The sequence below is a fragment of the Topomyia yanbarensis genome, chromosome 3, assembly GCF_030247195.1.
Source record: "Topomyia yanbarensis strain Yona2022 chromosome 3, ASM3024719v1, whole genome shotgun sequence".
NCBI lineage: Eukaryota > Metazoa > Arthropoda > Insecta > Diptera > Culicidae > Topomyia > Topomyia yanbarensis.
The window spans coordinates 330,011,847-330,034,920 of record NC_080672.1 but is presented as its reverse complement, the minus strand read 5'-3'; the positions used below and the strand labels follow the sequence as shown (position 1 = coordinate 330,034,920).

The following is a 23,074-nucleotide window of genomic DNA, read 5'->3' as shown; positions in this document are numbered from 1 at the left end:
TTTTGCCACAATTTTTTTTCAGTGTTCGTGCAGAATTATTCATTCCCTGTAACTTGTTCTCAGTTTTGTTGTATAAAATATGGTAATCGAGCACTGTTTTTCACGAGAATGATACACGTAGAAGCTTTCACGCCCTTTTAAAAAATTGCTCTAATAATCTTATTGACTGTGAAAAATGTGTAGTCTTCCATGCCGGTGGAACGTATAAAGTTTCATCGGAATCTAAGATGGTTGATAACGAGTTCAGAGATTTTCGGACGGATTCTCGTGGAATTCCTCTATAAAGACTCTATAATCCATATCTCCGGATTTAGGGTTCCAATTAAATCACCGTGAGGAAATTAAAAAAAATGAACGGAATTTCACAGGTTAAAACCAAAGTTTTGCGAAATTATAAAAAATCACATCTTCTTGATGAAAATGAGTATTCTTGGTCGAATTTTTCCAACGAACTGGGCTTAGAAGCAGAACATATAAAAAGATGGCAGGGATTTAGGGTTCCAACTAAATCATAGAGAAGAAATTTTAGAAAAAAATTGAACGAAACTTCATAGTTTAAAACCAAAGTTTTGTGAAATTTGAACTTCAATCAAAACCTTCGCAAGCTACAAAGGATTACTGGAAAATAATAAGGTGCCTAGGCACCTCACACTCCTGTTTATTTCTATGCAAATTAAGTGCTTTGAAATATCTTCACGAATCGCATTTTCTTTCTACGTCCCTTTCTATTTAAGAGGCTTTTGAAAGCACATGTGATATTATCTAAGTTTTCTATTTACAATTAAGCGTTAAAATACTTTACCTGGGAATTCTCTTCTATACAAAAATTCTTAACATAAATGTTTATTGGTTCTGCCATGCTCACTAACTTCTTTATAAGTGTCGTACAATATTATTAATTCAAACAAACTTTTTGCGCAAGAATGATACAGAATATTTTTAGTCACCTGTTTGTATTACATCGTCTCATAGTGCGTTGGTCATTTGATACAAAAAAATATTTTTTCAGGAATCTGTGACCAAAAAGACATCTTCTAATTCCAAAACATAGCGAACGTTCAGTGGCGTAGCCAGGGGGGGTTTTGGGGGTTAAACCCCCCCCCCCCCCCAAACCAAAATTAAAATATGGAAAAATATTCTCTGATCACTACATTGAGAACTGTGTTTAAAGCGTCATGAGAACTTTTGGAAAATTGTGGGAAGGGGATCTTGTAACTTATCTCTTAGCCAAAATCCCATAGTTGTCAAATTACTTCAATGTAATATAAAATAACTGTCTGAATTATTATGAGCTCATTTTTGGAAAGATGCTTCAAAATATGGATTAGAGACAATTTTTCGAATGGGAATCTAAATTTGAATAGGTTGATTGCATATAAAACATAAGCTTGTTTACCGAAAACTTACATACATTTCAAACATTTGCTGAAATTGTTTTTTTTTAGATTGTGTAGAGTTTAGACAACAATTCAATATGGTTAACAACAAGAATAACATTTCAGAAACTAGTTGAAAGCTGATGTAATTTTGTCTCTAGCAGGTCAGGATCGGTTTTATGAGCATTGGATTTTTGTTGTATTATCAACTATATGAATAGCCTCTTAGCAGGATGCAATGAATGGCGTACTAAAATTTGGTGTGCTACGTACTAGTACTGCAAGTTGTGAGGTTGACTAATGAAGAAAATTAAAATTAATGCCCGATACATTTTCAACGGTCACGATCACATTCATTCGAAACTGCCAAATTTCGATGTTAAGTAACATTGAAGAATTTCAAAACGTAAAACTGTTCATCTGCTGATAGAATAATTTTGACGGTTAATCCTCCTAGAAGTAATTATAGACAAGAATTACTCTTCAACCAAATTTGGGTCAAGACTTAATGTCTCCAGCAAAGTTTTCGAAAGTGCTATTTCAAACAACTTTGTCAAAGACATAAATATCCCACATATTCAGAGTATCGAAATATAGTAGTAGAAAACCTTTACAACAAGCTATTCTGAAATTACTGTATTTGATAAATCTCTTCTGCGGTAATTAAATAATAAATTCACATTGCGTTCAAGGTGCCTTTGAAGCTTACAAAAAAAATAAGGGAACTGGATATAAAACAAATAATTCCCAGATATTAAAAGGATTCAAAAACACAAAGAGTGATTCCATTTTCAGGAGCTAGCATCAATTCGGCGCAAGCTTAGTCCGCCCACCAAGTTAGTGTCGGATTCTGATGAGATGAAGTCGAAACGCAAGTTTCAGTTCCATCCATCCATAATTTAGTTATAGGTTTTGTGTTCTCAACTCGCAATGATTGTTTCAAACAATTTTATCCGTAGCGCAGAAAAAAATAGTTTTCACCTAAATTTTTCTTCACTAAGGGGAAATATAGCAGGCCCAGTCCATTTAAATCCCTATATGTTGAATTTATGTAGCCTTCATATTTTCAACAAAATTGTTTGAAATGACATTATCAAAAACTTTGCTGAAGGCACCATGTCTCTTAATATTTTTGAAAAATTAATTCACCATAATTACCTCTATGAGAGTTAATCACTAAAATTTCTATATCAAAGCAGGCGCTGTTTTATGTTGATAACTTCCCGAAGTTGTCAAACCTTCAAAGTCAAGGATTATTATATTAGGTGATCTTGAACGTTGAAAATTTTTTAGATCATTTATCCCACTTTAAAAGATCGCAATTTTTGACTTCATTGACATATTATACAAGAAAATAATCTATAGAGGTTTGAAAACTGTTCCATGTTGGTCCTTCTTGTTTGTAGACTGGAATGACATCTATTAGACTACTTATGTTTTTGAGTTTTCAATAATTTATCAAACTCATATTAAATTTTAGCATTTTTTCAAAATATTTGTTTTTTAATTTGTTTCAATTCGTACATCTTATCCAGTTTCTTTGTTTTAATAGTTTTTTTTGCATTGAAACGACATTTAATTAGCAAGGGACTGGAAAGTGTGAAATATTTTGCAATATTAAGAGCCATAGCACTCAAGGAAGAGCAAGGAGTTGAAGGAAGATAGTTTAGAAAAGTGTGGAATAGCGTCATATGAGCAAACTTAGAGTTTTCCGATGATTTAACCCTCTGTCTGCTACACGCAGGAGCCAGGATATTTTGGCATTTTAAATGTGAATCACCTGAGTTTGCGGAATTTCCGGACAAGCGTAAAGTCACTTGGTGACTTATGCTGTCGGAACCGACAAAAAGTTAACTCACGGAAAACTTCCACACTAAGCATTTGCGATGTTGAAAAATTTAATTAAAATTAATTATTTTAATATGCATATCATTTTTTCATTCGCTCATTTTCATCATATTATACAAATTATTAATTTGACACAAATTAATAAATTTTTATTAATTTTGTTTCTTTTTTAATATGGTTTATTTTTTTTATTTTAACAATTTAATTTATTTCATTCTGTTTATTTTTTTTCTTTTCTTATTATTCATTTTATCAATCCTATTCATTTTTAATTTAAATTCATTCTATTCATTTTTGATTTATTAGTTTAATTCATATTATTCAATTTATTCAGTGAATTTATTTTATTAATTTGATTTATTTTATTTTATTTATTTTATTAACTTCATTCAATCAAATCGCTTCATTCATGTTATTCATTTTGTTAATTTGAATTATTTTACGCATTTTGGTCATTCTATCTATTTGATCAATTTTATTAATTTTGTTCATTTTATTCACTTCATTCCTTATATTCATTTTATTATTGTTATTCATTTTGTTTATTTTAACTATGTTAATAATTTTATTAATTTTTATAATTCTTTAAACGTTAATGATTTTATTACTTTTTATCATTTTGTTAATTTTTTTTTCATTGATTTTATTCATTATATTCAATTCTTTTGGTTTTTTATTCCAATTATTTTTTTCATCTCACACATTTTATTTATTTAATTCAACTCATTCGTTTAATTTTTTACGCATTTCATTCATTTCGTACATTACATTAATTTCATAAATTTGAATAATTTCGTTAATTTTATGGTTCTTATTAGTTTTATTATTCTTATTATATCTATTCATTCCGTTTCTCTTTATTTCAATTATTTTATGCGAATTATACATTTAATTCATTTATTGTGTTCATTTTATTATTTTTATACCTTTCATAATTTTTTTATTTAATTATAGTAATTTTATGAATTTTATTTATTTAACCAATTAAATTCTTTTAGTTCATTAGCTCATTCATTCATTTGGCTTACTCATTCATTTAATTCACTTAATTTATCTGATGCATTAATTCATTTTGTTCATTTGATTCATTTAATTAGTATTGCTCATTTTGTTCGATTTATTAATTTTATTCATTTATCCCAGTTCATAAATTTTATTGACTTTCTTTCATTTATTAGTATTAATATTGTTAACTCTGTTCAGCCTTCTCTTTTATTTTCTTTTTGTCCAATTTATAATTTTTTCTATTATATTTGTAACTATTTTTGGTAATTATCTAATTTTTGGTTTAATGAGCTGACCTACAGTCATTTATTTATTTTATTCATTTGATTTCTTTTGATTTATATTGTCCATGTCACCTCTAATTGGGACCCCACTAGTTCTGGAAACTCATGAATTATCTAAAAGCGATAGGTGTAAGAAATGTCTCATCTCACCACTAGCTGGATGAAGTCGGTTTTTACTGTAGAATGCATTTAAGCTTTCAATATAGGGGCCCATTCCAAAAGTGAAAAAATATCGATAAAATAAATGACGCTTTTATCCGAAAAATCCGATGACAATCAACACATTTGACGGGCTCTTATTGTATTCTACATCTCTATGGTTATGTCCCTGACATTACCCACCCATTTTTTCACAAATCTGTTCTGTTTTGTTCGAATTCTCGAAAAGCTCTCCAGCCAGGGTATGTACAGCAATTAAATGCCTGGTTGTAATGATTTTGCCTTTCTCAATAGAAAGGTATTGCAACTGATCTGAAAACCGATTTTTCAACGGAGGCCTGGAGGGCCGAGTGACATATATTAATCGATTCAGTTCGTCGAGCTCGGCAAATGTCTGCGTGTATGTGCGTCTGTGTGTGTATGTGGCCAAAAATGTCATTCATTTTTCTCAGAGATGGCTGAACCGATTTTGACAAACTTAGTCTCAAATGAAAGGTACAACGTTCCCATAGGCAGCTATTGAATTTCTAATGGATTCGACTTCTGGTTCCGGAATTACAGGGTGTTGAGTACGATCACGCAGAAAATGTCGATTTTAATAAATTCTGCAATGAATGTATAAAGGTGAAAATTTTTCCAAAATGCGACCACAACTGCTTCGATTTGTAGTGTTAGCCAGCCATTCAAAGTCTCTTTGGCCACATTGTCCACCATCATCGGTTCCGGAAGCCCCGGGGTAGTATCCAAATTCAGAATAACATTCATATCGGTTTCTCGAAGATGGCTTAACCGATTCAACCAAACTTAGTCTCAAATGAAAGGTGTTGCGTCCCCGTAAATGGTTATTAAATTTCATCCCGATCCGACTTCCGGTTTCAGAACTACGGGCTGTGGCGTGCGATCACATAGCAAATTCCGATTCAAACTGATACTCCGATGAAAGCAAAAGAGGTAAAATGTCTCTCAAACAACTTAAATTTGCAGTTCTACGTCACCGACGGCCAACCAAACTTTCGTTGACTACATTGACCACCATAGACGGTTCCGGAAGTGCCCGGGAAAAGCGGCCATCTTTCAAAATTTACGAACTCACATTAGTTTCCCGGAAATGGTTAGGCCGATTTTCACAAACTTAGTCCCAAATGATAGCTATAATATCCCCATAGATGTCTATAAAATTTCGTACGGATCGCGTAGACGATTCCGGAAATATAGACTAAACCGTCTGGTCACATATGAAATTCCTATATAAGCCGGAACTCAATTTTTTTCAATTTAATATTACTGTGGCTGTTTTTTTCTTTCACAAAATTTTAGAACTCGAATAATGTTTTCTTTTCTCGTATAGAGTTGTCAGGTCATGTATAATAACATTGTAATGTATACATTTGAAAGCTTTTAATAAATATGAGCAACTAAAAAATTCTCGTGTTCATGATTGAGAAAGGCACAATTGCACCGCTAGGCGGATTAAAACAGGTTTTTTTTTAATTTTTTTTGGAACAGTTTTGAAGGTGTACATATTCAATTAACAACGAAACTATAATAATAAAATAATGAAGTTCTTCGTCAATTTAAAAACAATAAAATTAGCCACTTGTACACACGGATTCTTCGAAGAATTCTAACCCGCCATCGCGCTTACTGATAATGATAATGAAACGCTTTTAAGATCCGGGTTAACGCTCTTCGTACTCTATTTGATTGGGCTATTTGCAGTCCGTGCGCTTTGTGCACATACTTTTGTAGGGGAAAGCACTGTACCAAAAATAATCCCTTGCATCGAGTGGTCTTTTAAAAACTTTCAAATTTAAGTATTTATATTTTTGAAATATGTCAATTTTGGAATTGAAACCGGAAGCCTGACACGACCAGATAATCCAAATCTTTATCAGTAAAAGTTTAAACAATACATTTAAGACTGCATACTAAACTGATCCCATTTTAATGTACACAATATTGACTATCAACATCATTCTGCAGTTCACCTATATTTTATTCCCAGTTTGTGTACTTCATGCTACTCTAGCCTTTTGCACCGATGAATTTGCCAGAAGCTATTGACAACAATATCCCCTACGTATCGCGTTTCACGATGCCAGTAAGATTTTTTGCGGTGTTATGTGCAATCATCTGAGATCCAATTAAATAAATTTTAGATTTTTACTCTCCTTAATTAGGTTGGCAAACATTTACCACCACAAGTCAAATAACCGGAGAGAAATTTTCGCTGGAATTTCAAGGTAAACTTTGAAGATTACCCATAACAATTTCGACCGGAATTAATTAGGAGTAAGAAACAAAATGCTGGTGAGATTACAAAATGACCTTCAGTCACTTGTTTCCTATTTTAAGAAATTATTTATTTATTTTACTTATTCAGTAATATAGATTTAGTCATTCAGTAGTACAGTGAAGATCCGTTTTAATCAGCCCATTAGTGTATTTTACGCTAACACAATGGGGATATTGCGAAAATCGGGAATAATATAGCTTCTTTTTGATAGACCGAACGTTTATTTGTTCCTAGAAATAGCCTCACAATCCTTTCTGATCATATAGTTTAAATTTCTTTTTGAAGAAATGATATTTTTATTTTCGCATGATATTTTTATTTTCGTATCTGTTCAAGAAAAAAATTATTCAAGGATTCACTCGAATTTGACTTGGATCTTCCGCTAGAGCCCATCAAACGGATTTTCATGTGGAGCTGCTAAAATCGGATAAAAAAGTTGACAACATCGGAAGTAGAGAAAATCGGTTCTTTACTGTATAGTATAGTAATAATCGGGCAATAATTAAATGAGCGCGAAATCATTCGTTCGGTGACTCTCGAACCGATATATCGATTTTTCTAGTCCTTGCAGTGTAACGTTATAAAGAATAGTGCTAATCCGCTACCAAGGTTGTCCCGTGGTTCTCCGCCTGGTCGCGGTTTCAGTATTTTTCCCTTTCTTTATATTTCTGCGCGTTTACCGTTATTCGGCCAGTGAGCGGTGAAGCAGTGTTTTTTTTCTAGTGAGCCGGCTTCTGGATACCGTTATATACACAAGTTAAGTACAGTTATACTATCATGCTTCCCATTCTTGTCAATAATACTAGCTTGCAATGGGCAAAATACTCCGTGCAAAAGTGATTTCCCCTAATAATGATTCGCCTTAAGGCGAGATGGATGTAGAAATAAAATCGCCTCCCCGACTGAAAATGCACCCACCCTCCTCAACCGGGTTATTTGTGAACTTCTATCGGACCCAAGACATGAAATATTTGAAGCTATTGCAGATTTCTCGAGTTCTGGCGAAGCGATATTTGGCTGTGACAGAAATATCGAAAACTCGACAACTTCAGGTAGTGGTAAATAGTTGATAAGAATGTTTTATTGAGAATTGTTTGAATCGATTGGTGGTCGCATTATGAAAATCCATCCAGAATTAACAAAATTTATGTGAAAACTTTGTTGGTTTTCTAACACTTTCACAATGTTTTCATAAGAATATGAATTTTTTTAATAGTGTACAGTTGAAATAACCAAATAAAGTTGCAAACAACTTTTAAGTTGGACTTCTCTGAAACGATTGGTAATTAGATGACGCAAATCCATTAACAATTAACTGCACTACAACCGTCATAAATTATGCAACATTTTCGTTTTCAGTTCCTATTTGTATAGAATCAAGAACCGTCGTAGGTGGCCAAAGCGACTTCAGTTAGTCATTATTGATCTAGACTTGTACATCATAGTGGAACTAGTTTATATGGAAAATTTCTGTGTGGCCGCACTCTTCAACTCGCAACTGCGGAACCGGAATTCCGATCAACACAAAATTCAATAGCACCCGATGGGAAGGTAGGCAATTTTATGCGGCATCTATCTCAATTGTTTGTGAGAGATACCGCACGACTTTTTTCTCTGACACTATAGATGCCCATGTTTATTATAAGAATGCTCCTAAAAGGTCCCAACAATACATGATTTACAAAAAACGCACGATTTAAAAACAAAAAGTAAAGTTTTATGTGGTACTGCAACTGACGCGATAACTCAATCGAAATTAAACCAATTTGTATCAGTCTTGTTTAGGTATAGTTTGCAATAATGTATAACCTCGGAAATAAGTTGTTTTTATGTAAAGTTCAAACAATATATCATGCTTACCTTGACTGCAAACTGAGAAGCTGAAAATACACAAGAAGAGAGATACAATTAGTGTGAGTCAGCCTACCTTAATTTGGTTTTACACACTAAGAAAAAATGAAAATTACATTTGACGTAAACAACATTGCGACGTATTTTGCTGTCTAATAATGGAATTTTGTATGTTTTGAGACGTGAAATAAAATATTGTGTCTGTTTTGATGTAAAACTCGGTTGAATGGGGATGGAGACTTGTGAACAAAGCGCATTTTTACATGTTCTTGAATGTAAATTAAAATGAATTGTGACGCTCTTTTTATGTGCATCTTGCGAGATGTAAATATTTTAAGTGTGTAGAAACATAGCCTTGTTCTGCAACGGATTGATGTTGTCAGCGAATCTAATTCGATCGAATCCACATTACATTTGAATACAAATCATATTCGTTCGAAAAAACAATCCGCTTTTCTAGGCTGTGAGGGGGGGGGGCGAAATGAAATACTCGGCCTAAAATCGATTATTCGGTAGTATTAGGTTTTCTTAGAACCTAAAAGTCAAATAGTTCATCAACTTAAGCCAATGCGTGAAGTTCTATGCTGGTTTTACTAATAATAGTAATAATGAATGAAACTATATGCAATAATCAGATATTCCAGATTAACAAACAAATTGAACTTTTTCGTGATAAAATATGGTATCGCATAATCAATATCTGTGGGGCTTAAAAAGTCCCTTTTGAAAATATTTATTATCAATCCCAATAAGGTCAGCCATAAATTTTCCAGCGCTGTGCTAATCTCTGATTAATTGATTTACAGATACAAACTGTTAACTACCAAATAGGACCAATAATATATTACCCACGCGCCCCATTCATGTATTCATTACCAGATCAGTAGCTTCAAAGCATAATAATTCAACTGGATTTTGGACTCTGCCGACCACCAATTTTCAGCAATTAATTACGTCCGTATTCGTCGCATTTTCCCGCACGGCATTGCCGTCGATTTATTAAAACAAATTATCGCCTACCAGCCAATGGCAATGGTGTTATATGTGTTCAGACCTGCGTGATGTTGGTGTACCCAAAGCTAATCCCACCTCGACAGCAATCAAACGGGTTTTTGTCCCCAACGTCATCATTTATTCATGACTGATGACAAAAAAAACTGTCTGCATCCCGTATTCGATGAACGAGTAGTAGTCACCAGAGAGTGCTGCTTGTGACATCTATCAACTCTGGATTAGCACTATTTGATGTGTACATCCAAGCCGGTAGCCAGGATTTTGTTTCGGGAGGGTCTTAAAAATTATTGCATAAATTAATTAATTCTGATGACAGGAGATAGTCATAAGAAACATTCATTTTGAAATGTTCTTAGTAAAAATAGTTCCAGAACTAAATATTTTGAAAATACTTTGTTATCTGTGCAATCTGCCCTATTATCAAGCATTTTTCGCAATAGCCAGTAATTTTACGATACATTGCTATACGAAGGATATGCAAACCGCTTCCAGCAAAACTTACGACGAAATCCGAAGGGCTTCTGGACTTTTGTTAATACGAAGAGAAAGGAAACGGGTCTTCCGTCTAGGATGGTCTACAATGGCGAAGTAACGACTACGACGGCGACAAAATGTTCTCTATTTGCCAGCTACTTCTCGAGTGTCTTCACGACTGATGCGCCATCTGCTATCGAGCTCGACAACGCGGCCCATGGTGTTCCCGTTGGTGCGGTGGATATGGATGTATTCACCATTTCAGAACAATCGGTTCTTTCTGCAATACAAAAAACGAAATCGTCTTATGCTCCAGGACTAAGTTCTATGTCTTCAGCTGTTCTGAAAAAATGTTCCGATATTTTAGCGATCCCACTGACGTATCTTTTCAATGTGTCACTTTAGCAGCAAAAATTTCCTGGTGATTGGAAGTATTCAATCATGTTTCCGGGGCAAAAGAAACATTTAAAAGTACCGTGGAACCACTTCACTGAGAGTCAGTACCGTCTTTACGCATGGGCTCACTGGACCAGGGCCCCCCACATAGGATGAATATAAAACCATTCAATAGACTAATTTTCAAAAAATGTTTGTAACTTTTTATCATAGAAGCAACTATTTTGCCACCCTACGCATAATTGTATCGTGTGTATTGGGAGTCACATAGCACATGGGACAATTATTTATTTATTTATTTATTTATTTATTTGATGATAAATATAGTTATTTATCATCAAATAAATTACATTATAATTCAAATGATTTGGGCGAGTTGGCCTCCTCCTACCAGGCGTCACCCCCAAATGGGCGTAAAAACCACTATCTTTTCGTAAGGTTAAATGTACAAAATTAAGTAAAATTACAGGCCAGGTTTCTTATTACTAATACACATAATAATCACAGTAAACACAATCTCCTTATATTGCTTGCAAATATTTTCGAGGAGTCACCAAAATGAAAGGCACAATTAGCACGAGAAAAGGTTCGCATCATTGAAGACAGTGGTGTTTCATGGAATCCAAAAGATGTCTGATGGAACCTCGGCAATAATAATGATGTATCTCGTATTCTCCTCGCTACTCGGAAATCTACGCGGAACAGCAATTCAGGCGCATCACATTCTCCGTTTAAAATTTTCACCAAGGTAGTAGCTTGCTGGATACTACGACGACATTCTAATGTCTCAAAATTGAGCAAGTGGCAACGGTCACGTTACGGTGGTAAATTTTGCGGGTCACGCCAAGACAAGTTTCTAAGAGCTAAGCGTACGAACATTTTCTGTACTCTTTCCAATTTTAAACACCAAGTTAGGTGATGCGGATTCCAAACCGGCGAGACGAACTCGAGGATTGGTCTGACCAATGTGCAGTATAGGGAATTTAGATAGTACGGATCCGTAAAATCTCGTGAAATCTTCGAAATGAATCCCAACTGGCGATTTGCTTTCGCAATTATGTTTATCATATGAGAATTGAAGGACAGCTTGTGGTCAAGAATTACACCCAGATCATAGACTGCATTGACTCTCTGTAACCCCATCGATACTGTAATCGAAGATTAACGGATAGTTTCTCCTGTGCAACGTCATCACGGAGCATTTGGCAATATTTACAGTAAGCTAATTCATTCCACACCATTTCACAAAGCGATCCAATAGTGTTTGTAGTTGGTGGCAGTCATCGGCTGAATGGATGACTAAGTACAGCTTAAGGTCGTCGGCAAATATGAGCTTGTACCCGGAATCTACCACTACTGCTAAATCATTGAAAGAACGGTGAGAAAAGCAGTGGGCCCAGATTGCTGCCCTACACCTGCTGCGGTACACCTGATCTAGTGGTAAACGGAGCCGATATACAAGAGCCCAATTTCACACAAGGCGTTTTGTGCGTAAGATAGGAGCGTAGCCACAACGTAAGCTTGTCGGACGCTCTTAACTTGTACAACTTCTTGAGAAGAATTTCATGGGAAATTCGGTCAAACGCAGATTTCAAATCGGTGTATATAGTGTCCACTTCTGTTTTCTTCTCCATGCAATTGATGCAAGTTGACGTAAATTACAGCAGGTTTGTTAAAACGGATCGCCCGGGCATGAAACCCTGTTGGTCTGGTGAGATATAACTTACTGTACGGCTGCGGATAAATTGATTGACAACAATTTCAAATAACTTAGATCCAGCTGAAAGATTCGTTATTCCGCGGTACTGTTTGATATTTCTCTTATCTCCGGCTTTGAACACCGGGAACATGTAGGGTTGTTTCCAAACGTCGGAGAACTTAGCCTGGTCAAATGATTGGTTGAAGATGCAAGACAATGGTTGAGCCAAAGCGACGGCACAGCGACAGTAGACAGCAGCTGGAATTCCATCCGGTCCAGGGGAGGACAGAGCTTTTTAGCTTTCTCGCAGCTGCTATTACCATGTCGGGTGAAATCGAAAAGGTGCTTAAATCAGCGATAGCTTGCGGAACAGTTACTAATGCGATATCGATTTCCTAATCAGATGCTAAACAGGGAGCAACGACGGATGCGAAATGATTGGCAAACAATTCAAAAGCTCTTGCAGTGGACGACGCTGCCTTTTTATTGAGGTACACATTGGAAGGAACGCTGGATTTTTCCGTTTTGAATTTACAAAATCCTTTAGGATTACTTCGTAAGCCTACTTGAACTCGTTGTACTTACGATCTATACAGAACAGCGTTGAGATTCCGGTAATCTTTACTGGCAACGTGAAAGTCGTGATTCGCGGCCGGCGATTGTTTACGAGACGAAGTTTGCGTTGGCATGCATTTCGTTTTCTGCGAAGGGCTCGCAGCGTCGATGTACTCCACGCCGGGGAAACAGGCTGTCGTTTTACTGGGAGATTATTCTGTAACCTGAATCCTGAATTACTCGGCAGAACTTTATAGTCATTGCATCTGCATCGCTGATACCTAGATACGTTGACCAGTCCAGATGGAGTAAATAATCACACTGCTCGGAAAAATCAATCCTTCGATAATTCAGCAGTTTGCTAGCTGGAAAAACTACCTGCATAACCAGGCAACCAGGCTATTGCATCATGATAACCAGCGGTGGGTGGTGCGTGTCGACGTGTAGAAGGGGGATACTGACTTTTCGACCGAAATAGTGTAGTCCTTCGAGCCGAAAACTAGGTGAAGGACCCGTCCGATTTGATTGGTATGCGTAAAGCGATAGATCTGTAGCAGCTTGAAATCGCACATTGCACCGTATCCCATGTGATCAAGTTGTTGAAAGGGCATCAGAACGGTACAAAACGAGGCTCTGCATGAATATTGAACCAGTTAAAACGTCAATCCCACATTTCGATTCAAGTTCCAATTTATTTTTAACTACAGCAAACAAACACTTGGCACACCACGTATACAAAATTTGGAAGGCACCGTACCTTAGCCAACCTACTTGAAATCTTTGTTTGGCAAGCGATTTGCGTATGTGGAAAAATGTTTATGTCCATGACATATTTGAGTCTGTAAATGAACAAATTCACGTGGAAATGCCCAAAAGTGACTTCTTGAGGTCTTACGAAGACTCGACACTATTTGGTCGGATTTGGAATGTTTCATTTTGCATGGTCAGTCTTAGACTGACACAATACCAATAATGTTGCTCTGTAATGCATCCGCCTTATCTAGAATAAACAAACCATCGTGTAGACAAACGTCATGAAATCCCAATAAAAAGTTTTAAAATGGCCTTTTTAAAGTGTTTACACGCATAAACACTGACTTTTCCCTAGATTTGAATAAATGAGTCACGGCAATGTGCGTGCGTTTGAGGATATTTGAAGAACCTCGGACATTTGATAGCGTTACCCAACCCGAACATTCCTCCTTCTTGATGTAAGCACTCTTAATCCTCAAACAACGTCTACCAACTATGAAGGTCAGATTACACCGTCTGGGAATACTATAGCGTAGTTAATAAGTCCATGACTATATTGGGACATCGGCAACACCATGTTGTGGAAATCTGAAATCGTCTTTGTTCTCAGTATAATTTAATTCCCACTTTATTTTTAAAGTAATGTCAATACGGTTGACAGATTTGGCATAAATTTGGAAAAGAGCCTCAGGGTGGTATTGAGTGGAAACTGTACCGAAAAGCTGGGATTTTTTTTTTGATCCTACTACTACAGCTGCTTATAGCTTTTCAATTGTAGGGGCCCCCTAGCTCAAGAGTGCCCAAGGGCCCCGTGTAGTGTTAAGACGACCCTGCTGAGAGTCGAGCCAAAACTTTTCGACTCGTTTATCATCGAGGTACTGTTTTCAGCTAGTCGACATTTATTTACAAACTTGTCCGGTTGAGACGAATCTAGTTAGCTTCATGTCGATTTACACAGAAAAAAATATCCAGTAAACTCCAGGTGGACACCATCTACACAAATCCTAAGGCCGCTTTCAACACAATTAACCACGAGTTATTGCTACTAAAGCTTGATAAGCTAGGATCTAATGCGCGATTCTGCCCCTGGCTTCGATCCTACCTTGTTCACCGCAGGGTCGTTGTTCAAATTGGTGACAATGTGTGAATCCTTTTCTAATAACTCCGGATTTCCTCAAGGTAGTACAATAGGATCGTTACTATTTTCATTATTCGTGAATGATGCGGTCTTCATTCTAATGCGTGGAGGGAGACACCGATGACTTGAAAATATTTTTTGTCACAAGAAATGAAGCCGATTGCCGTGAACTACAGTGTCTGGTAGACGAACGATTGTGCAATATAGGGTCTGTTAGCACATTTCGGAGATACGGAAGGGAGTCTATGTTCGACGTCACATTCTGTAGTTCTTCACTGACGGCAAACATGGATTGGAGACGCATACAACAGGCGATTCGCTATCGTATCGGTCAACGGAACTCTGCTGCAGCACGGAGAAGATGACCTGCGAACGAAAGGGGGAGACGAAATCATTCGACAAAGACCTCTTCGTTGAAGTACTTCGCCCTAACGGTGGGACAAAGAGCGTGGATGCGGCAGATCTAACAAGAAGGATTGTGGCGGCTTGTGACGCAACAATGCACTGCGAAAACCTGAAACCACGCAATAGACCGCATCCAACTTACTGGTTAATCGAGACGCTCGGTAAGCTACAAGGCGAGCTCAGAAAGCAGTATCGGAGCCAGCTAGAGAGCAGTGCAAAGCAGCGTTTCGGGAAGCTAGGGCCGCTTTAAAACGGGAGATCAAGCTTAGCAAGTCTGAGTGTCACAACAAGCTGTGCCAAGAAGTAGGCGTCAATCTCTGGGCAGACGCCTACCGAGTCGTGATAGCGAAAACGAAGAGTCCCTCGACGCCAGTCAAAATGTTCCCGGTTTAGCTGAAGATAATCGTTGAGAGTCTCTTCCCGAAGCATGATCCAACTACCTGGTCACCGACACCGTACGGCGATGAAGTAGGAGCAAACACGGACGATCGGCAAGTGACTAACAATAAGCGTGCAGAAGCATCGTAGCGACTGAAATCAAAGGAAGTCCTTGTTTTGATGGAACACCAAACGTGGTGCTGAAAGCTGCGATCCTGGCGTATCCGGACATGTTCAGGATAGTGCTGCAGACGTGTTTAGATGATGGAAATTTCTCTATAATATGAAAGGCACAGAAGCTGGTATTGCTGCTGGAGCCAGGGAAGCCACCGGGGAATCTGGGAGCAAAGAGAAGATATCTAGATGGAAGCGAAGAGGAGATCTATACTGCGCTGTGGTCACGATAAATATAAAGAATTCATTTAACAGCACCAGCTAGAGAACCATCGCCCCTGCGCCGCATAGAATGAGGGTCCCCGACTATCTATGCCGAATCCCGAAGAGCTACTTCCAGAACAGAGTGCTGCTGTACGAGACGAACGAAGTGTAGAACACGATGCGCGTGACAGCGGGTGTTGTGTAGGGCTCCATTCTCCTCCCAACGCTTTGGAACGGAATGTACGATGGAATCTTGACACTGCAGCTGTCAGGGTTCGTGGATTTTGCGGGCGACGTGTCGCTAACGGTGATGGGTAAAGACATTTGAGGAAGTAGAGGTTAAGTTAGGTTCAGCGGATGCAGATCGACGTCGGAAGCACTGGAGCAATTGGGAGTGATACTCCACGACCGGGTGAGCTAAAACAACCGCGTCGACAACGCCTGTGAAAAGTCGGCAAGAGCAACGATCGTAATAGCGAGGACATGTCGGCAACCCAAAACGAAGCACGAGACGTCTGCTATCTACTGTTTTGTAATCGATACTGAGATATGAAGTTTCTGGTTGGAGTGCGGCACTGAAAACCAAGTGGAACCGCGAAAAGCTGAACAGGACGTTCCGGCTGATGGTCGTACGAGTCGCTAGCGCGTACAGAACAAGATCGTCAGAGACATTACGCATTATTGTCGGGCTGATCCTAATCTACACCACTCTGGCGGGGAATATCGAGTGCTACAATCGGAGAAACACCAAAATGTGAGGAAGATGGTAAGAATCGATTCGATGACAAGGTGGCATCAGGAATGGGACAATACGGAGAAGAGAAATTGGAGCTATTGGCTCATCTCAAACCTATCAAAGTGAATCAATAGAAAGCAAGGAGAGGTAAACTTCCACCTGACACAGCTCCAGTCTGGTTCTGGCTGCTTCAGAAAATATCTTCATCGGTTCGTGCATGCAACGTCGCACCATTGTGCCCGGAGTGAAACCGTCGATGAGACATCGGAGCATGTGGTCTTCGAATGTCCGAGGTTCGAAGCGACGTGCAGAGAGATGCTTGAAACGGGATGACCGGACATCAACCCGGAAAATGTCGTCTACATAATGACAAGTGGAACGCGGTCGGCAGAATGACGACGCAGATCGTGACCAACTTACAGTGGGAATGACGCAATGAACAGCGAGCAACAGTTTCTGGAGAGCAATCACTGCCGGGAAACTTTCCGCCAGAGTGGGTTAGGTTAACGACAGGGGTTCAATCGAGTAGACTTCGACAGTACATCGGGTAATTGGACGACAAGCTTCAACGCGGTATTCCAGGACCGAGCACATCACCCTACCGGTTGGCCCTACATAAATATAGCGAAAACCAAAGAAGAATCAGGAGAACTTCTCTCTCCGTTGGCGTAAGCTAGATTCACCGCTCGGGACTAGACTGAGTAGACCACGACAAGACACCACCAGTCGCGGGTCGTCGGAGCAATAACAAACCGGACGCTCTACTCTACAGGAACCTGGCAGGTTGGCTCTATTTCGGGAGAAATCTTCTAGCCGGAGAACTTTCCGTCGGAGTAGGCTAGGTCCTTCGTCGGGGACAAGACCGAGTAGCTCGCGAACAAGTCGGGAGCTTGTGGGGTAGTTGAATACATTCCTTGATTTATTTAGAAGCGCAGCGGCGATGAACTAATAAAGCAATATAGACTATCAAGATTTTACAGCCTGCTTGTCGAAACAGGCCGAGTAAGTAGCGGAACCGACAAGTAGGCTGTGAAATCTTCGAAGTCTGTATTGCTTTATTAGTTCATGGCCGCTGCGCTTCTAAATAAATCAAGGAATGTATTCAACTACCCCACAGAGCTTAACGAGGGAGCGGTACTAAGTGGCACAAGGGAGCCGAAGGGCTCAGTAGATTAGAATGCCGAAAGTTTGCCGGCCAGATTTTACTCGTAGGGGAAGAGCACTTCAACCTACAGCAAGCTGTAACTCTACTGAAAGAACTAGCTGCTAGGGGTGGGCGTAGCGTAGTTGGTAAATCGATTACCTTGTACGCAGCGCACCTGGGTTCGAGTCCAGACCCCGCACATAGGGTTAGAAATTTTTCTAACCCGAAGAGGCGAATGAGCTTAAGGTTAAAACCTCTATAATCGAAATAAAAAAATAAAATCTAGCTGCTAAGTAGTTGTACTGGAGTGTGTGCTGTACACAAAAAAAATATCTCTTAGAAATAATGCCGTAAGGTAGTTCCGAAGAAGAATCAAATTCCGTGTAAGAGTAGATGTTTTTGTATGTCGGGTGGCTGTCTAAACCCGTTCTATGAGTTGTTGGTGTTTGTACATTTCTCTGTTGCTCAGGGTGTTTTGAATATTTGTTCTGCTCTCCAAAAAACACACACGCACACCCAACCGTGTGCTTTATGTTATTCAAATTGAATGGTTTTATCTGGGCCAATTTGTTAAACGCAATGAGCGCGGAATATCTGACTCGATAAAGGTGACTTCTGTAAGTCTTACCTCCATTCTCACCTTCAGAAAGTGTTCCACATAATGAATGCTCTGTCTTATAGAATCACCGTATTCAGCCGGAACGCCACGTCTTTCTTTTGCGACTTACTCATCTCGACAGATTACTACTAGAGCTTCCATCCCGGGAATTTATTTCTTGGGAATCCCGGGACTTTTAGATTTCCCGGGACTCCCGATTCCCGGGAAATTGCGTTTTCTCGTTCCCGGAATTCAGGAATCCCGGGAAAAAGATTTTTAATTTATTTCAAAAGGCTAGGTTCTGCGAAAGAAATTCTGTAGGAAATATCTTTATCGGCAAACATTTGGAGTGAGCAGTGAATGAAAATTTGCTTTTCCAACTGATTTGCAGGTCTTTGGACTATATATCTTTAGGCTTGCTGATATGTTTTCATGATTTTTTTTGGGAAAATAGTCCAAGCCTTACTCAAAATACTACTAAAAATGGTGATATTTTCATGCAAAAATGGATTAATTTGCCGGCCGTTGTACCGAAGCATTTCCTTACAGTAGCGTTAGTGATGCGCACGATATCTCTGCAACCGATGAACCGATTGATCAGATTTTTAACAGTTCTTTTAATAGTTTATTTTAATAGTTAGACCTTGAATGAATGCAATCAAATTAGTAATTGAAATAGCGGTAATTTCTTAAAAAATCGATGAGTGTTTGTTTCAAAAGTTGGGATGGTTTGTAGTGATATCAAACTTAACGCAAACGCAATTTAAAATAAAGAATGTTTCTAGAACAACTGCAGAAATATTTGATCGGTTCATTGAATGCATATTTTGTCATATAATGCATATAATGTCTAATCTAATCTGTAATTTTTTGGATGCATGAAAAGAAACGAAAATGAAATGGAAAGAAACGCTGTAGCTGTCCAATATCATGCGCGTCCAACCTATTTGAATGTCGCTTTCAAAGATGCAGGCAGGATTTTTGAAGCGATAAGATCAAGTAATCCAGATACTCGCCCGTAACAGGAAATCGATAGTAGGCTTCATCCATCGCTGCGCAGTGCGTCCATTATCTGCTTGATTTTGATTCACACTTAATTCGGAATGATGCTAATCCTACTGCGACAGAAATGGATTCCATATATCACATGTTCTCATTTGATCGGAAATAACTGCACAATACTCTGAAGCAGCTTAATCTTTTCATTCAAGATTACCAAAGAAGGTGCTTTGCATTAAATTGATCCATCGTATCAGAACAACGAATTGCTGCTGGGCAGTAACTCCAGCAGCTGCGTTTTGTATATCGTCCCAATCGTATCCGTGATTACCAAAATTTAGGTTATACATATAGCCAAGAAAAATCAAAAGAAGTTGATGTTGCGTAAACTTATTGACGAGTTATCAAATGATTGAATGATGTGAAGGACACCAAATCGCCTTTTTCTGCTTTTAGGACAGATATACATGCAATCAAACGGGTTTGAAATTTTTTCAATTTATTCTTTTTAAAAAAAAATCATTCACATTTTTATTTTTCTTCTGTATTCCCGGGATCCCGGGATTTCCCGGGAAGTTTATTATTCATTTCCCGAATCCCGTGAAGCTGAAAACCGTCGGGAAATGGAAGCTCTAATTACTACGGCAAGAAATAGGGAGTTTTGTTCTTCGGATAACAATATAAAAGTAACTATCTTTGTCGTTCGCTTTGCACTGGTACGGGTAGAAACATAAGCACAATTCGAGGTGAAAAATAAAGTTACGTGACAATTGGTTATAGTGGATGGAAATAGAAATTTTCTACTTTTTCTCAATGATTTGTTCAAACCAAACTACAAATTTATTAAAAGTAACCGAAGAACCTGCTTTTTTTTAAATTTTTTTATGAATAATTTTTGGAGAGCCCCCTAGCCCCACTCTGACTACGTGCAATCATCATGCATTCGCTTGTTCTCAATGGTTTGGAACGGCATTCATACTCTCTCGGTTTGCATCAGAATTATCCACCTTTGGATATGTCATTCCGGCTGTTCGATTCAAAAGCGTGTGGACGCATGGATGCAGCTCCATTGATCTATTTTGTTCGGGTGCATTCGGATCAGTACATATACGCTATGAATCTCGGTTAAGCTTCGACTCTTCAGAAATTCGCATTGCATTGAATTATTTTATTTCATTTATGGTAGCTTAATAGGACCTAAATCAAATCAAACAATTTGTGGTTTTCATTCGAAGTCATTGAGCGGAATCAACAACCTAAACGGGTGCAGCTAAAACAGAATCCTTTTGTATTCATTGCAAGCGTCACTTGCGGTTTCTCGAGCCATAGAGCCTTGGATTTGTACAGTTATGCGTTATATTCATTACTGTTTTTAACCACCAAATGAAAATTCATGATTTATTTAACATAGGCATTTCTGAATTCAATGTGAATTTGATTTTTGCAGGCTTGGAAAAATGCCGAGTTAGCATTTTGAAGTACGTCAGACGAGCACAGTATTATCGACAATTGGTCGGTGTTAAGTCAGACTGAACTAAGTGACAAATTATTGATTTCGAGAAAATCGAGTTTAAAGTTTGAATCGCAGCATCTTTTACACTATGATTGGATAATATTTTTTGCCATAATTCTTGTTTATTGTTACATATTTCAAATCTGGCGAAAGCACAATGTAGCTGACGAAATTCTTTATCCAGTGCTATCATTATCTCATGTTTTGATGTTTTGCGACTTAGTCCGGTCTGACTTAACACCGACCAATTGGTCAACATTACGAACGAAAGTGCTGTTGAACAATAACATTTGACATTAAATCTAAATTTGTTCGACATTGATCGAATACTGATTCAATACAGGTCCTATCTTTTACCCGAATTTGTACAATATTTCGTCAAACTTTGCTGGGAATTCAATGTATTCTATCCACCAAATAGCTCTTCTTGTTTTGTTGCATTTTATGTATTTTTTCATATTTATTTGCTAGTTGAGCTTGATATTCTAGCATTTATTAAAAGTGTTTCTCATCAGGTAGGTTTTGGACGTAACGATGTTATATATTTAGCCAGCAAACAAGTCAAATGTTTTATTACCAAACGTTCTGTATTAATGGATCGTGCAGCTAACGCAACCATGAACAAGAAAAACAAAGCTGCAAATTAATGAAAGACCGGAGCGGCTGTAACTTTTAACGGCCGAATGAAGGCGTCAATTGCTGCCCTGCGGCTGGGTGGGTCGTGCAGTGCGATGTACAGTAACCATTTGGCCCCACGAAAAAGCGATGATTAATTAGCATTCGCACACGAGCTAAACACTAAACAACATTTGAACAACCAAACAAACCATTCCCGAGACGCCAGAGTCGTAGTTTTCTATACCACTTATTCAGTGGGAGAAACTCCGCACAGTTTGCGGCTTCCAATTACGTCAAACTAGTAGCACAAAAGGTCGTTAATTGACTCGATTGGTTACATATTTTCGGTAGATCACACTCCGAACTTGTTTCATCTTTTTGACTACTTTCGCAAATGAAAATGGAATTATTTTCAAACATTGTGCTTTCAAGAGCCCCATAATAGTTTTTCTGTTCAATTGACCATGAACGCGGCGAACCATTCCACAGACCACATTTTCTATCCGCAACAACTCTTGCTTGAATGGGACTTGCATCCAATAGCCCCCTAACAACAAATACCAACTTTTGTGAAATCGTGCTATCACCATAATATCCCACCTACTGTTGTTGACTTTTAATTGCAGAACGTGATTGCGAAGTTTATTGCAGCTGGCCCCGAAGCGCTCCTTCCTGATTATGCATTATGGTACTGCAATTAAATTGCCATTGCCAGTGATCGTTTAATTAAATTGAAATTAGTTTCCCATTTCAATGCGTACTCATTGAGTCCTGGTGGAACTAACACAAACGAAAAAGTAGCACAAAAAAACGGTCGGTGGAAATTGCGTCTGTAACAATTCATTTTTTACTATCCGGTGAGTCGGGGATTTATTCCCAGTTTGTCAGGGAATTGTCAGCGTTTTAAAACTCTCGGCATTTATTTAAACTCCAAACTTTACGAGAAACGTACCAATTTAACCTAGCTGATTTCAAAGTAAATTAGTGCAAAACGTTCCTTGGACAATTGGCTTTCATGGACAACAAAAAACTTGGATAAACCTTTAGTGTGTCGTATGGTTCGAAGATATATAAAGTGGGGAGTTGTAAACCACCATTAGTGGGGAGTTGTGTGGCATACATTTCAGCGGGTTAGTTTTTTTAAAGAGCAGTATGATTTCGAAAATTCAATGAATAAATCATACAATTATTCGAAAATCAATGAATAAATAGTACATATTATGATATAAAATTTTTCAATTTTATGCGAAGAACAGGATTCTGCGACAATTTTAATTTGATGCTGGGCAATGCAGTAAAATGAAACAGTTTTTTTCAGTCACAGATATATTTGTTTCTTCTTTTTTTTCACTCATTCTTGAGTATGCTTGATGTAACCTTTTGTTCGTTAGCATCTTGTGGGATATAATTGGCCTTAATTTTAACTTTATATTCGATCATACTCGATTAGATATTCA

At 37.9% G+C, this 23,074-nt stretch overlaps 1 protein-coding gene across 1 annotated transcript in view; it reads right to left on the bottom strand.

Annotated features, from left to right (window-relative positions):
* LOC131692384 (diacylglycerol kinase 1) overlaps nucleotides 1-23,074 on the bottom strand; it is a 420,215-nt gene that overhangs the window by 314,429 nt on the left and 82,712 nt on the right. Inside the window, exon 4 of the mRNA XM_058979392.1 lies at nucleotides 8,829-8,848. The gene's annotated coding sequence lies outside the window, so the exon portion shown is untranslated. The remainder of the gene's footprint in view (nucleotides 1-8,828; nucleotides 8,849-23,074) is intronic.